Source organism: Apodemus sylvaticus, chromosome X (genome assembly GCF_947179515.1).
Source record: "Apodemus sylvaticus chromosome X, mApoSyl1.1, whole genome shotgun sequence".
NCBI lineage: Eukaryota > Metazoa > Chordata > Mammalia > Rodentia > Muridae > Apodemus > Apodemus sylvaticus.
Genome location: NC_067495.1, coordinates 56,860,987 through 56,873,580, shown reverse-complemented (window position 1 = coordinate 56,873,580; position 12,594 = coordinate 56,860,987). Strand labels below are relative to the sequence as shown.

General features: G+C 39.4%; 1 non-coding gene and 1 pseudogene across 1 annotated transcript; both read left to right on the top strand.

The window, feature by feature from the left end:
- Positions 1-716: 716 nt before the first annotated feature.
- LOC127674494 (eukaryotic initiation factor 4A-I-like) lies at positions 717-4,908 on the top strand (annotated as a pseudogene).
- Positions 3,826-3,969, top strand: LOC127675900 (small nucleolar RNA SNORA48). The gene has a single exon (XR_007975581.1). It is a non-coding gene; the product is annotated as a small nucleolar RNA SNORA48 (small nucleolar RNA).
- Positions 4,909-12,594: the final 7,686 nt, after the last annotated feature.

The following is a 12,594-nucleotide window of genomic DNA, read 5'->3' as shown; positions in this document are numbered from 1 at the left end:
TTTAAAAAACAAAACAAAAAAAGAAAGACTCCAGTTAAATGAAAAACAATACAGACTTTCACTACACACATGAAAGTTAAATAATTCCCTATTGCTGTAGATACCAGACACCATGGATACAAAGCATAAATAAATCAAATAAGAATTGATGAAAGTTTCCTCCCTGCTGGTTGCTTTTATGGCACCAGATAATGGTTCACAGGATGTGATAGAGTAAAGGTGTCAGAAGTCTAACCTAGTCATGAACTCTACAAACTATCATAGCAACCTGCCAGGCAAGAGGAACCCTTAGTGATATGGTGTTATCATCATTACAGAGGTAATCAATGGTTCCGTAATTAGATTTTTTGTCTTCATTTACAAGAGAGAATCCATGCCTGATACTATAAACCTCATTTAAAACTCATTTAAAGACCCTATGTAGAGGGAACAAACCTAAGATGGCTGCTTAGCTGAAATGACATGGCCTCAAGTTTCCCCCCTGAATATCTGTGTATATTCACACAGAAACTGCTCTTGCCCTTAAAAAGAGAACATCTCCTTAATGTGAATTATGATAATTGCAAAAATCCATGGCTGTTTAAGATGTTGAGAATAAAGGATAGTTGAAAGAAAAAAAAAAAGGATAGTTGAGGGTTCAGCCATAGCAAAGACTGCCCAGTAAGGCTCAGGGAACACTGAGTCAGAGGAGATAGAAAGACTGTAAGAGCCAAAAGATGGGGGAATACAGGTGCAAAATACCATCTTCTAATCAGGAAGCAGTACAGGGGGTATGGCAACCACCAACTCACAATGACTCTGTATGGTGGCACTGGGTCTACAGAAGACCTGCCACTCTCCAGCAGCCAGAAATTGATGGATAAAGGACTCATGGGGCCCTGCCACATAGACTTGATTTGTTTATTAGATTCTGGGAGGGGGAAAATCATGCTATTCAGTTGTGTGCCCACTGGTTATCCCACTAGACTCTGAGGGTTAGTTCCAAACTCAGGATCATACAAGATAGATGACCTGTATTAAACTATATGGTACAGTAAATAAAACTAGAACTAATAAATATGAGAAAGGGATGTAGGGAGGAGGAGAACTAGTATGGGCATTAGAAAAATGGGAATGAATGTGTAGAAAAAGGAATAAAATATAAGGTGCATATATGAAATCACTGAAGAACAAAATTTACTGCTAAGACTCAAAAAAGAGGAGGCATTTACTTAAGGACATGTGAAAGAATTCCTTTAATTAGACAAGTACTTGATCTAGAATTAATTTAGGCACAAAGAACTTAGACTATGCAGAGAGATAGAGTTATCAGGATGAATTAATAATTACTTTCACTAAAATCATAGATAAAATGTCATGGTCATATAGAGTAAAAATATTTTCATGCCAACTGAGAAATTAACATATTTCTAGGAGCGTAACATTTTCAATGGGCTTGTAAAAATATATAGAATTACAATATGTTAAGCCAAATGTGATTGGCAATCTCCAAATGGATAGTAACTTTGAGTAAATGTACAAAAGCTCACTAATAGAGATTTTATTTTAGGAAAGACAAATAGTTTGTGCATCTGAGGGAACGGATGTGGTATATGTACTCAAAATGAGAGAGATGCCAGCAAAGGTAGGAAATTCTCAATAATGGAAGTTCTAAAAGACTGTTCCAAAGACCCTCAGATTATCTTTGTAGCAAATTGAAAATAATTGATTCAGGGAGCAATGTAATCAAAACTATTAAATGAATAGTCAATTCATCACTTCCTGTCTTTTCTTCTCTTGGTGAATAGCACTCATACAATTATGCAAGACCAAAATCTGTGAGTCATCTCATCATAATTCTAACAGCTCTGCTAATATGCTCTAGGTAGTCAGCTTTCTGTTTCTATATTAGTTACTTTTCTGTTGTGGGATAAAATAACAGGACCAAAAAAAAAAAAACCTGTAAAAGAAAGGGTTTGTTTTGAATTATGAGGACAAAGGGATAAGAATCTATTAGAATTGTGGGGTGGGTGGAGGAATGGTAGCAAGCAGCAAATACAGTGACAGAAAAAGTCCAAAAGATTACAATTCTCAACCTCAAACACAAAGCCAAGAAAAAAAACTGGAACTGGGTGAGGCCCTAAACACTCAACAAAACCTGTCTGCAATAACTTACCTCCTACAGAAAGGCTCCTCCTCCCAAAGTTTCTACAACCTCTCCAAAAAGTACCACTAACTAAGGATCAACTGTTCAAATACATGAGTCTATAGGGGATATTTCTCATTCATACCACAACAGTTTCTCTCAGACACCAGGGTAAATTATTTACGGCCATGGTTTTGAAGATTATAGTGTATCAATAGTAAGACATTGTATCAGAATAGAGGAAGTATGTGAGAAAAAGCTGCTTCATGGTGGCCAGGAATCAGAGAAAAAAATAGAATCCTATTATCCCCATCTTGCTTATGGTGACTTGACTTCTTATAAGGCCCTACCTTTTAGTTCCCACCTCTTAATTAGCACCAAACTAAGCAAACTGAGTTTAACCCATGGGTCTTTGATGGCATGTCAGATCCAAATTACAGCAACAAGATCCACCCCTGTACCACCTCTCTATCTTCAGGCCTTTCTCCTCCAGACATGCAACTAGCAAACCAGCTTCTTCTGGCCTGGGTCCAATCATGCAGCAAATTCACTGGTTTCCCCTAGCCTCACTAAATCTGTTCACTCAGCTCCTGCCCTGCTCCAACCAAAGGGGAGCTCTAAGTTCACATCAAACACACCAAGGTGACATTGCAAAAACATGTCTCTCAACAAATCCATTAGTCCTAAAGAAATGGTCTCCAATGAGAATTACCTGCATGAACTACTGGACACAGAACTTAAAGAACAATCTTGGGACTGGAGAGATGTGTGCGTATCCTAAAGGAAGTTCAGTCACTTGGACTGACAATGTGTCAGGATCTATGAGTCACTGAAGAATAATACCCCAGCTGGAGAGATGGCTCAGTGCTTGAGCACACACTGTTCTTCCAGAGATCCTGAGTTCAATTCCCAGCAACCACATGGTGGCTCACAACCATCTGTAATGGGATCTGATGCCCTCTTCTGGCATGCAGGTGTACATGCAGATAGAATGTGTGTGTGTGTGTGTGTGTGTGTGTGTGTGTGTGTGTGTGTGTGTGTGTGTGTGTGTGTCTTTAATAAAGAAAAAAGAACAATCTTAAACTTTATCAAAGAATTCAATGAGCTTAAACAATACATGAATAACAACCCATTGGAATTATAAAGAATAATAATAAACACCTCAGTGATTACTAAGAAAGCACAAATATACAACTGAATGAAATGATGAAGACAATTCAGAACTTGAAATTGAATTCCTTAATTCAGATACTAATACTGAAGAAGACTCAAGCTGAAATGAGGTAGAATTGGAAATTTCAATGACATAATTAAAAAATACAGAGAGTAACCTTACCAGTAGGATAGATAAAGTACAAGTCAAATTATCAAGACTTGAAGATAAAGCAGTAGAAGAATTGAGCCACTCAATCAAAGAATGTAAAAAAAAAAAACTAATGAAAGTATTAAGCAGGAACTTAATTTTATTATGTAAGTTCTGTTCCTCCAGAGAATACTGACTAATAGAGCAACTCTAAAAATTGTTTTAAAAAGAAGTCTACCAAAAAATTGAAGACTAGTTACAAGCAATATTTCCTAAATTAATAAAAAGTGCAGAAACAGATGAAGTGCTTCCAACCTGCTTCTGCAAAGCCATTTGGTTCTAATGCCAAAAGCTGGTAAAGACACAACAATTTTTTTTTTTAAGAATGAAAACTGCACACCCCTGGAAATGGGCAAAGAGGCACCTTGTTTGTGGTGGTGTTCTTATATCAGTCAGGGGCAGAGCAGAAGGCAGTACTTTGTTCATCCTAGCTTGATGTCTGGCTTGATGGCCAAAGCTGTTTCATGCCTAGGGCACTTAAAATCCTGACACTACTGTCATTACTATTCAAGCCTAGTCATCTAGCCAAGCATCTGGAAAACAATATACAAAGGTGGTTATGGCATTAGGAAACTACACGGGTGCATCTTATCATGCCTGTATTAAGGGTACCAATGTGAGGCTGAGGTGCAGAAACTGCAAATGGAAGCCCCCCATATCATCGTGGACACCCCTGTCCAGGTGTTTGATATGTTTAACTGGAAATACCAGTCCCCCAAATACATCAAGTTGTTCGTACTGGATAAAGCAGATGAAATGTTAAGCCATGGGTTCAAGGATCAGATATATGATATATTCCAAAAGCTCAACAGTAGCACACAGGTAATTTTTGTCTGCTACAATACCTTCTGATGTCCTTGAGGTTACCAAAAAGTTCGTGAGAGGCCCTACTCAGATTCTTGTTAAGAAGGAAGGCTTGACCCTGGAGGGTATCTGCCAATTCTACATCAATGTAGAACGAGCTAAGTGCAAGCTTGACACATTGTGTGACCTGTATAAAACACTGACCATCAGTTATCTGGCAGTCATCTTTATTAATACCAGAAGGAAGGTGGACTAGCTCACTGAGAAGATGCACGCCCGGGATTTCACTGTTTCTGCCGTGCATGGAGATATGGACCAAAAGGAACGAGATGTGATCATGAGGGCCTTCTGGTCTGACTCTATCAGAGTATTAATTACCACTGACCTATTGGCCAGAGGCATTGATGCACAGCAGGTCTCCTTAGTCATCAATTACGACCTTCCCACCAACAGGGAAAGCCACATCCACATAATAGGTCTAGGTGGTCGGTTTGACCATAAGGGTGTGGCTATTAAGACAGTGACAGAAGAAGACAAGAGGATTCTTCAAGACAGTGAGACTTTCTACAATACCTCCATTGAAGAGCTGCCCCTCAACATTGCTGACCTCATTTGAGGGGCTGTCCTGCTACCTGTCCAGAGCCCAGGATTCAGTCCAAGGGGAGGGCAGAGGAACAGCTAGAGGGGGGGGGGAAGGGAGCCCAGGGATGGACATCATGATTTTGTTTTGTTTTGTTTTGTTTTGTTTTTTGTTTTGTTTCATTTTTTCTCTTCTCTCTCTTTGAAAAAATGTCACTTTTGAAACAAAAATAAGGAACAGTGTACATTTTAGACACCCTTTTCTTTGGGGTAGGCTCTGCCCCAGGTGCTGTCTCCTTCCCCCCCCCCAACACTAATGCATTTCCCTAAACTAGTCACCTCATTCCTTAAGGCTTTCCTACCCCAGCCAAACTTCCAAGGGGCTAAAATATGGCTGGCCTCATGTGCTGGACCAAATCTACAGAGAGAAGCCCTGAATGAGGTTGTCCAGTGAATTGTCCCCAGGTGAGGGAGCAGGGGAGAGAAAATGGTAGCCATTTTGTTTTGTATAGTATTTATTGATCCAGGAAACAAACACAAAATTCTGAATAAAATTACTTGGAAACTGCCAAAAAAAAAGAATGAAAACTACAGACCACTATCTATGATGAACATATATTCAAAAATATTCAATAAAATGCTTTCATATCAAAATGATCATCCATCATTAACAAGTTGGCTTTATTCTGCAGATGTAAAAAAATGATTCAACAAAATGAAGTCAATAAATTTAATAATTTCTTTATAAATGGTCTCAAAGGCCTGAAGTTTTGTCCAGTTGTTTACATATTATACTCTGAGGAGTGGCCTCAGAAGACCTCATTCCTAAAGGCTTTTCTACCCCAGCCAAACCTCCAAGTGAGTCAAGGGGCTAAAACATGGCTGGCCTCATTTTCTGGACCAAATCTGCAGGGAGAAGCTATTTTTCTCTGAAAAATAAACATTATATTATAAGGATTATTTCCAATCTAGTCATCCCTATATTATAGAATTGTTTATTTAGCTGTGTTCAGAAGTCTCACCTGTTTGTCTTTTATTTCATCATGGTTTGAATAGGTTAGACTCATAGACTCTCATGTTTGAATGCTTGACCCATAGGGAGTGGCACTATTGGGAGATGTAGCCTTGTTGGAGGAAGTGTGCCACAGTGGGAGTGAGCTTTGAGGTCTTCTCCTATGCTCAAGCTCCACAAAGTATGGAAGAGAGCCTCCTTCTGGCTGCCTGGGGAGGATAGACTCCTCCTAGTTGCCTTTGGATCAGGATGCAGAACTCTTGCTTCCTCCAGTACCATGTCTGCCAGCATTCTGCCATGGTGAAAATGGACTAAACCTCTAAAACTGTAAACCAGCCCCAATTAAATGTTTTCCTTTATAAGAGTCATGTTGGTCATGGTGTCTCTTCACAGCAGTAAAACCCTAAGACAGCTTTCTTCTACGAAAAAATAAGAAAGTAACCAGCCAATAGATTTAATGGCTGAAAACAATCATAAAAACCGTTTTTGTCATAAACTTGGGGAAGAGTTTTTATTGATTGCTTTTATGTTCATGATGAGTTTTCATTTCACTCTGCTTTTCCCAAAACAGAAAATGGCATTTAAAATAAACTTCCAGAAATTGAAAAAATAAAATAAATAAACAATGGACAATAATCACATGATCATCTCAATATATGCAGGAAGGCCTTTGACAAAAATTTAACATTACTTCATGAAAGTCCTGGAGGGAACATAGCTCAACAAAATAAAGGCTATATATGAGAAATCCAAACCAACATCATTTTAAAGGGTAAACACTTGAAGCAAACCCACTAAAATCAGGAATGGAATAAGACTGTCCACTATCCCTAGTCTTTTGCAGTATAATAGCTGTAGCTCTGGCTATAGCAATACTACAAGAAAGAAATCAAAGGGATACCAATATGAACTTAAACAATAAAACTCTCTGTATTTGAATAAGGTAGGATACTATATATAAGATAACCCATAAATCCCATCAGAAAATTTCTAGAAATGATCAATAATTTCAGAAAAGTATCAGGATACAGAATTAACTTACAAAAATCAGTATTCTTTCTGTATACCAATAACAAACATTCTGAGAAAGAATTCAAGAAATATCCCCACTTATAATGGTCTCAAAAATTAAAATACTGAGGATTAATCCTAAAAATGGAGGAGAAAGACTATTACACTGAGCACTTTAAGTCTCTGAAAAGAGATTGAGGAAGACACTAAAAGATGGGAAAATCTCCTATGCTCATGAATTGGCAGAGTTGGTATTATGAAAATGATCTTCCTCTCAAAGACAATTTACAGGTACATTGGAATCCCAATCGAAATCCTTATGACATCCTACTGTCAGGCATTTCATCTAAGGTCCCTCCCTTTGAGTCCTGAGAGTCTCTCACCTCTCAGGACTCTGGTTCATTCCAGAGGGTCCCCCCCCCCATATCCTATCTCCCGGAGGTTGCCTGTTTCCTTTCATTCCGTTGGCCCTCGGGGCTTCAGTCCTTTTCCCTCACTCAATACCAGATCAAGCTCCCGTCTCTTCCCTCCCACCCCCACCCCTTCCACTTTCCCTCCCAGCTCCCTCCTTTCCTCCCCGCTTGTGATTGCTTTCTTCTCTCTCCCAATTGGGACTGAGGCATCCTCACTGGGCACTTCAGCTTGTTGACTTTTTGAGTTCTGTGGACTGTATCTTGGGTACTCTGTACTTTTTTCCTTTTGGCTAATAGCCACTTATAAACTAATTACATTTTTGGCTAATAGCCACTTATTAACATGCCTGTCCTTTTGGGTCTGAGTTACCTCACTCAAGATGATATTTTCTAGTTCCATCCATTTAAATGCCAAACTCAGAATGTCCTCGTTTTTAATAGCTGAGTAGTATTCCACTGTGTGAATGTACCACATTTTCTGTATCCATTCTTTGGTTGAGGGACAGCTGGGTTGCTTCCAGTTTCAGTCTATCAACAATAAGGCTGCTATGAACATAGTAGAACACATGCTCCTGTGGCATGGTGGGACATCTTTTGGGTATATTCCCAAGAGTGGTATAGTTGGGTCTGCAGGTAAATCTATTTCCAATTTTCTGAGGAACCTCCAGACTGATTTCCAGAGTGGTTGTACCAGTTTGCAATCCCACCAGCAATGGAGGAGTGTTCCTCTTTCTCCACATTCTCTCCAACATGTGTTGTCACTTGAGGTTTTCATCTTAGCCATTCTGATTGGTGTAAGGTGAATCTCAGGGTTATTTTGATTTGCATTTCTCTGACCACTAAGGACTTTGAACATTTCTTTAGATGCTTCTCAGCCATTTGAGATTCCTCAGTTGTGAAATCTCTGTTTAGTTCTATACCCCATTTTGGATTGGGTTGAAGACATTTTAAAGTCTTTGTCTGGAATTTCACCTCATTTTATCATGGACTCCATTATTGTGAAAGAAGCAACTTCTCAGTATACATCCTGGTTGGTTTTTATTTTCAACCTCACACACACACACACACACACACACACACACACACACACACACATCCGAGAGTCACCTGAGAAGAGGTAGTCTCAGTTGACAGATTGTTTAGATCAGATTGGTTTGTGCCTATGTCTGCAGAAAATTATTTAGATTTATTGAAATGGTATCATCCCCTGAGCAGGTTACCATGGGCTGTGCAAATGCTGGCTCTGTCCGAACCAAAGAAAGTAAGACAGTAAGGAGTGTTGCTCCATGGTTTCCTTCCTAGTTTCTCCTTTGAGGTTATGTCCTATCTTTTTTCAATGATGTACTGTTTCTTAAAAATTTAAGTTGAGTTTATATTTTCTTCTCCAAACTGACTTGGTCTTGATATTTATTATAGCAATAGATATCAAACTCGAACAGTGTTTTTTGTTGAATGCAGAATATTTTGATTTTACACTTCCTGTGATGATGTTGTGGGTTTGCTTGCAATTCCACATGCAGAGGCATGGTTTATGTGACAGGCAATGGATACTTTGACTTGAAATGCCTTTCAGTCTTCAAGTAGTGGAGAGAGATATCAGCAACCTTCCACTTCGGTGCCTTAGACCTTGGTACCTTTGAACTCGTGTCACTGCTTATTCTTCCGGGAAGCCATCAAGTCTTACTGTATTCAATGGCTCAAACCAAATTTTACCACGTGGAATACTGATTCTGATTCTTTTTTTCCCTCTAGCTACATATATATATTCTGCTTGCTTGGATTCATCAGATAGTCACTTGTCCTGGGATCCCAGAGTAGGCTATACAAAGAAGCACTTCTACATTCAGACCAAGTACCCAATTCTCTCAGAATTGTTGGCATCCTCATGGAGCTGCCCAGTGCTGGGAAAATCTTATCAGTTACAATTGGCAGTAATGTGATCCAAACAGGCCTTCATGGACTGAGACAAGGATAGAGTCCAAGGGAATATAATATTATCCTGAAAAACACTGAATCACTGACCTCTTTGTATTCTGCCTGCCTTTTCTAACAGAATATTAGTGTCTCCCTAGAAATACCCTGTGTCTTGAGGGATGAAAGCAATCTATTTCATATTTCTATAGATTGAGATTACAAATGTGCATGACTAAATCAGGAGAGATTTAAAAATGAAGTAAGGTTAAAGGAGTCAAAATGTTTTGCCTTATCAACAGTCGGTCTGCCGGTGTTTGCTTGCTCTATCCAGATAGAAATTTAGGGTAGTAATGATATCAGAAGCTTCACTTATAGTATCTCACCACTGTGACAGCTCAAACATAAATTGAACAAGGATATATATGCAATAACGGGGGGGCGGGGGGAGGAAGCCATAAATTTGGAGAACAGTAAGAGTATGTGAGAAGGCATGGAGAAAAGTAAAGGGAGAACTATTATAATTAAAATATAATCTCAAAAATATTAGAAAGGAAAAATAGGAATTGTGTATACACAAACCCTTCAAGTGCTGTTTTGCAGCAGCTTTCAGTTGGGAGGCTGATTGCAGTGGCAGCAGTAGTCAGGCAGATGTGGGAGCCAGTGCACCCCTAGTGTTAAATCCTCATACTGCCCTTAGGTATCTGCATCTTTAGTGCCTCAGGACTATTGGCAGCAGCCTATGCTATGGCTCTCAGCCAAGGATCTGACACCTTTGTCCCTAAAATTATGAAAACTCAGGAATTATTGTGGTAACCAGGACTTTCAGCTTTTCTTTTGTTGTTCTTTATAGCCTTTTGTCCTCAGTCTTGGCTCTCTGTCCTCTCTCTTCCCTGCCCTTCTTCCTACTGCTCTGCCCACTCTTGAACTGCTCAGCTGATTCTTCAGCTACCAAACGACTGAATACCTGATTCCTGTCACACAGCTGCACATTCTGAATGTGTGTGTGTGTGTGTGTGTGTGTGTGTGTGTGTGTGTGTGTGTAGCAGGGTTTCTCCATCAGGACTCTTTAGGGGCACCTGGAGACTCTGACAGGGATTCGGCAAGACCATCGGAGTCATATGACAGGAACAAATGAAATTTTGGAATTAGACCATTTAGAAGCTCAGAGTCCACTGCCCTTGATATGTCTGCTACCGTGCCCAACCAAGACCATCACTGTTTCTTTAGTTGAAAAGTGATGGCTGCCTTGCTGCTTTTATAAGGTGGCCTGTTAAATGCTCAGCTGTTATTGCCACGGCTATTCTGCTCTGTCTGCTGTTAATAGTGCTCTCTGTGCTCTGGGCTCTGTTATCAGCTCAGCCCATACTATTAAAGGTAGGCAAAAAAGATTTACCTGGTATCACGCTGCAATAGCAGGGAAGGCAAAAGTGTCTCACTGAGAGCCTGAGCACCCTGTTTATCTATGTCAGGAAGGTACATTTGGACCAGTAATAGTTCCATGTTTTTGACCAATCAGAGACAATCAGACCAACCACATACCTGCTTCACAGAATAATCACAGTAATTCACGTTTATGTTGGGGGAAAAAAATCACAGCTTTTCCCTACAGCACCAATCACAACAATTATCCCTTGGTCAGAACACCAGGGGACAAGCATTCCTTCTGGTAAAGATGGAAATGGTTGCAGTGTCATCTCTAATTTATTTAGACTTATAATGACAAACATTTGGCACAAAAGGTTTCAAACAGTGTTGTCTTTTCTGGGGATGTCAGCACATACATGTAATCCCAGCACTTGACAGTGGTGGAGGAAGGGGGGAAAAGGGAATTCAAGTTAGCCCTCATGTCCTTAGCTACATGAGGATCAAAAAATAAACAAGAAGAAGCAGCTTTGGCAGAGGCTGCTTTGCCTTTAGAATCCATGGCAACCACCTATGATTTTCCTCTAGTTAGTTGTCTATGAATATTGAAAAGAGCTGATGCTGGCAAAAGGGTAGTCTGGGCGGTTTGGGGGCTAGTAATCTTTTGCTTAAGCTAACAATGGCATCAAATCTAAAGGGTGTTTGTTATTTAAGGAGTAAAATTTCCATGTTACCAGTGTCTTCATTTATCTATAGGAAAATGAGCTTTATGGGTATATACAGTAAGAATTCAAAGAACTTAACACAAACACCAGTATTGCTTTAACAGTAGTTAATGCTTACCTCATTTCAGAGAGAGAGAGAGAGAGAGAGAGAGAGAGAGAGAGAGAGAGAGAGAGAGATGGCTCCCCCTTATGTATCTCATTATTATAAAATCTACAGAGCATGGCTATTTCTAAAACACTTTTCAAAACATTTAATAATGCTGTTTTCTGTTTTAAATAACTATCGACAATTTTCCAGTTCAATCTGTTACTTAAAGAACTTCAGAGTTCAATTGGTCTAAGGTTTCTATTTCCTGGAAACAGAAACTGGCCCAAAGTAGAAAAGGTAAGAACCTTATCAGTGACAGAACATTCTCTGGAGACCAGTTGTTTGCACTCCAGACACCTAGTTCAGAATTTTTAGGAAATTGAGATGGAACATAAAATATAATATTGGATAGCAGTTTAAGGCCCAGTCTCAAAGCCAGGTATGGTTTTCAGGCACATGACTTTGATCCCAGCACTCTGGAGGATGCCTGAGTTTGAGACCAGCCTAGTCTACAGAGCAAGTTCCAGAAAAACCAACACTACACAGAGAAATTCTTTCTCAAACAATCGCCCCCCAAAGCAACAGTCTCCAGAGGTCCCTGGTTTCATATCTCAGTTCTTGCTATTTTGAAGCTGTGCTAGTTTAAGCAATCTATTTACCAGTTTGCTTTCCTTATCTTGTAATGGGAACAACACTGCTTTCTGCCATCTGGAACTGTTGTAAATATTAAATGAGTTAACATGAAAGATCCCCTAGGTGCATGTAATATTGTATGCCTATAATCCTAACACTCAGAAAGCTGGGGCAAGTGGATCATGAGTTTGAGGAGAGCTACATAGTTAATTCAAGGCTAAATTATGAACCCTTATATTAAAGAACATCCTCTGACACAGTAATTTGCATTTTCTCATTGGTATGATTATACACAGCTCACTTAAAGCAATGACATGTGGGAAATCATACCCAGCTAGAAGGTGCCTGAAATGTCAACATAATCACTGATGAGTTTTTCATATTGGATAGGATACCTTACTTCCCTGTGCCTTAACTTCTTATCTGTAATGAGGATAATTATTAAGAGATAGCAATGAATTATTACATTTGACCCCTTCTTGTAAAATAGCAAGTAATACACAACTTTGAGGGTGAGTAATGGTTATATATAGCATGGTTGCTGAACAGAAATAAGGAATGCATT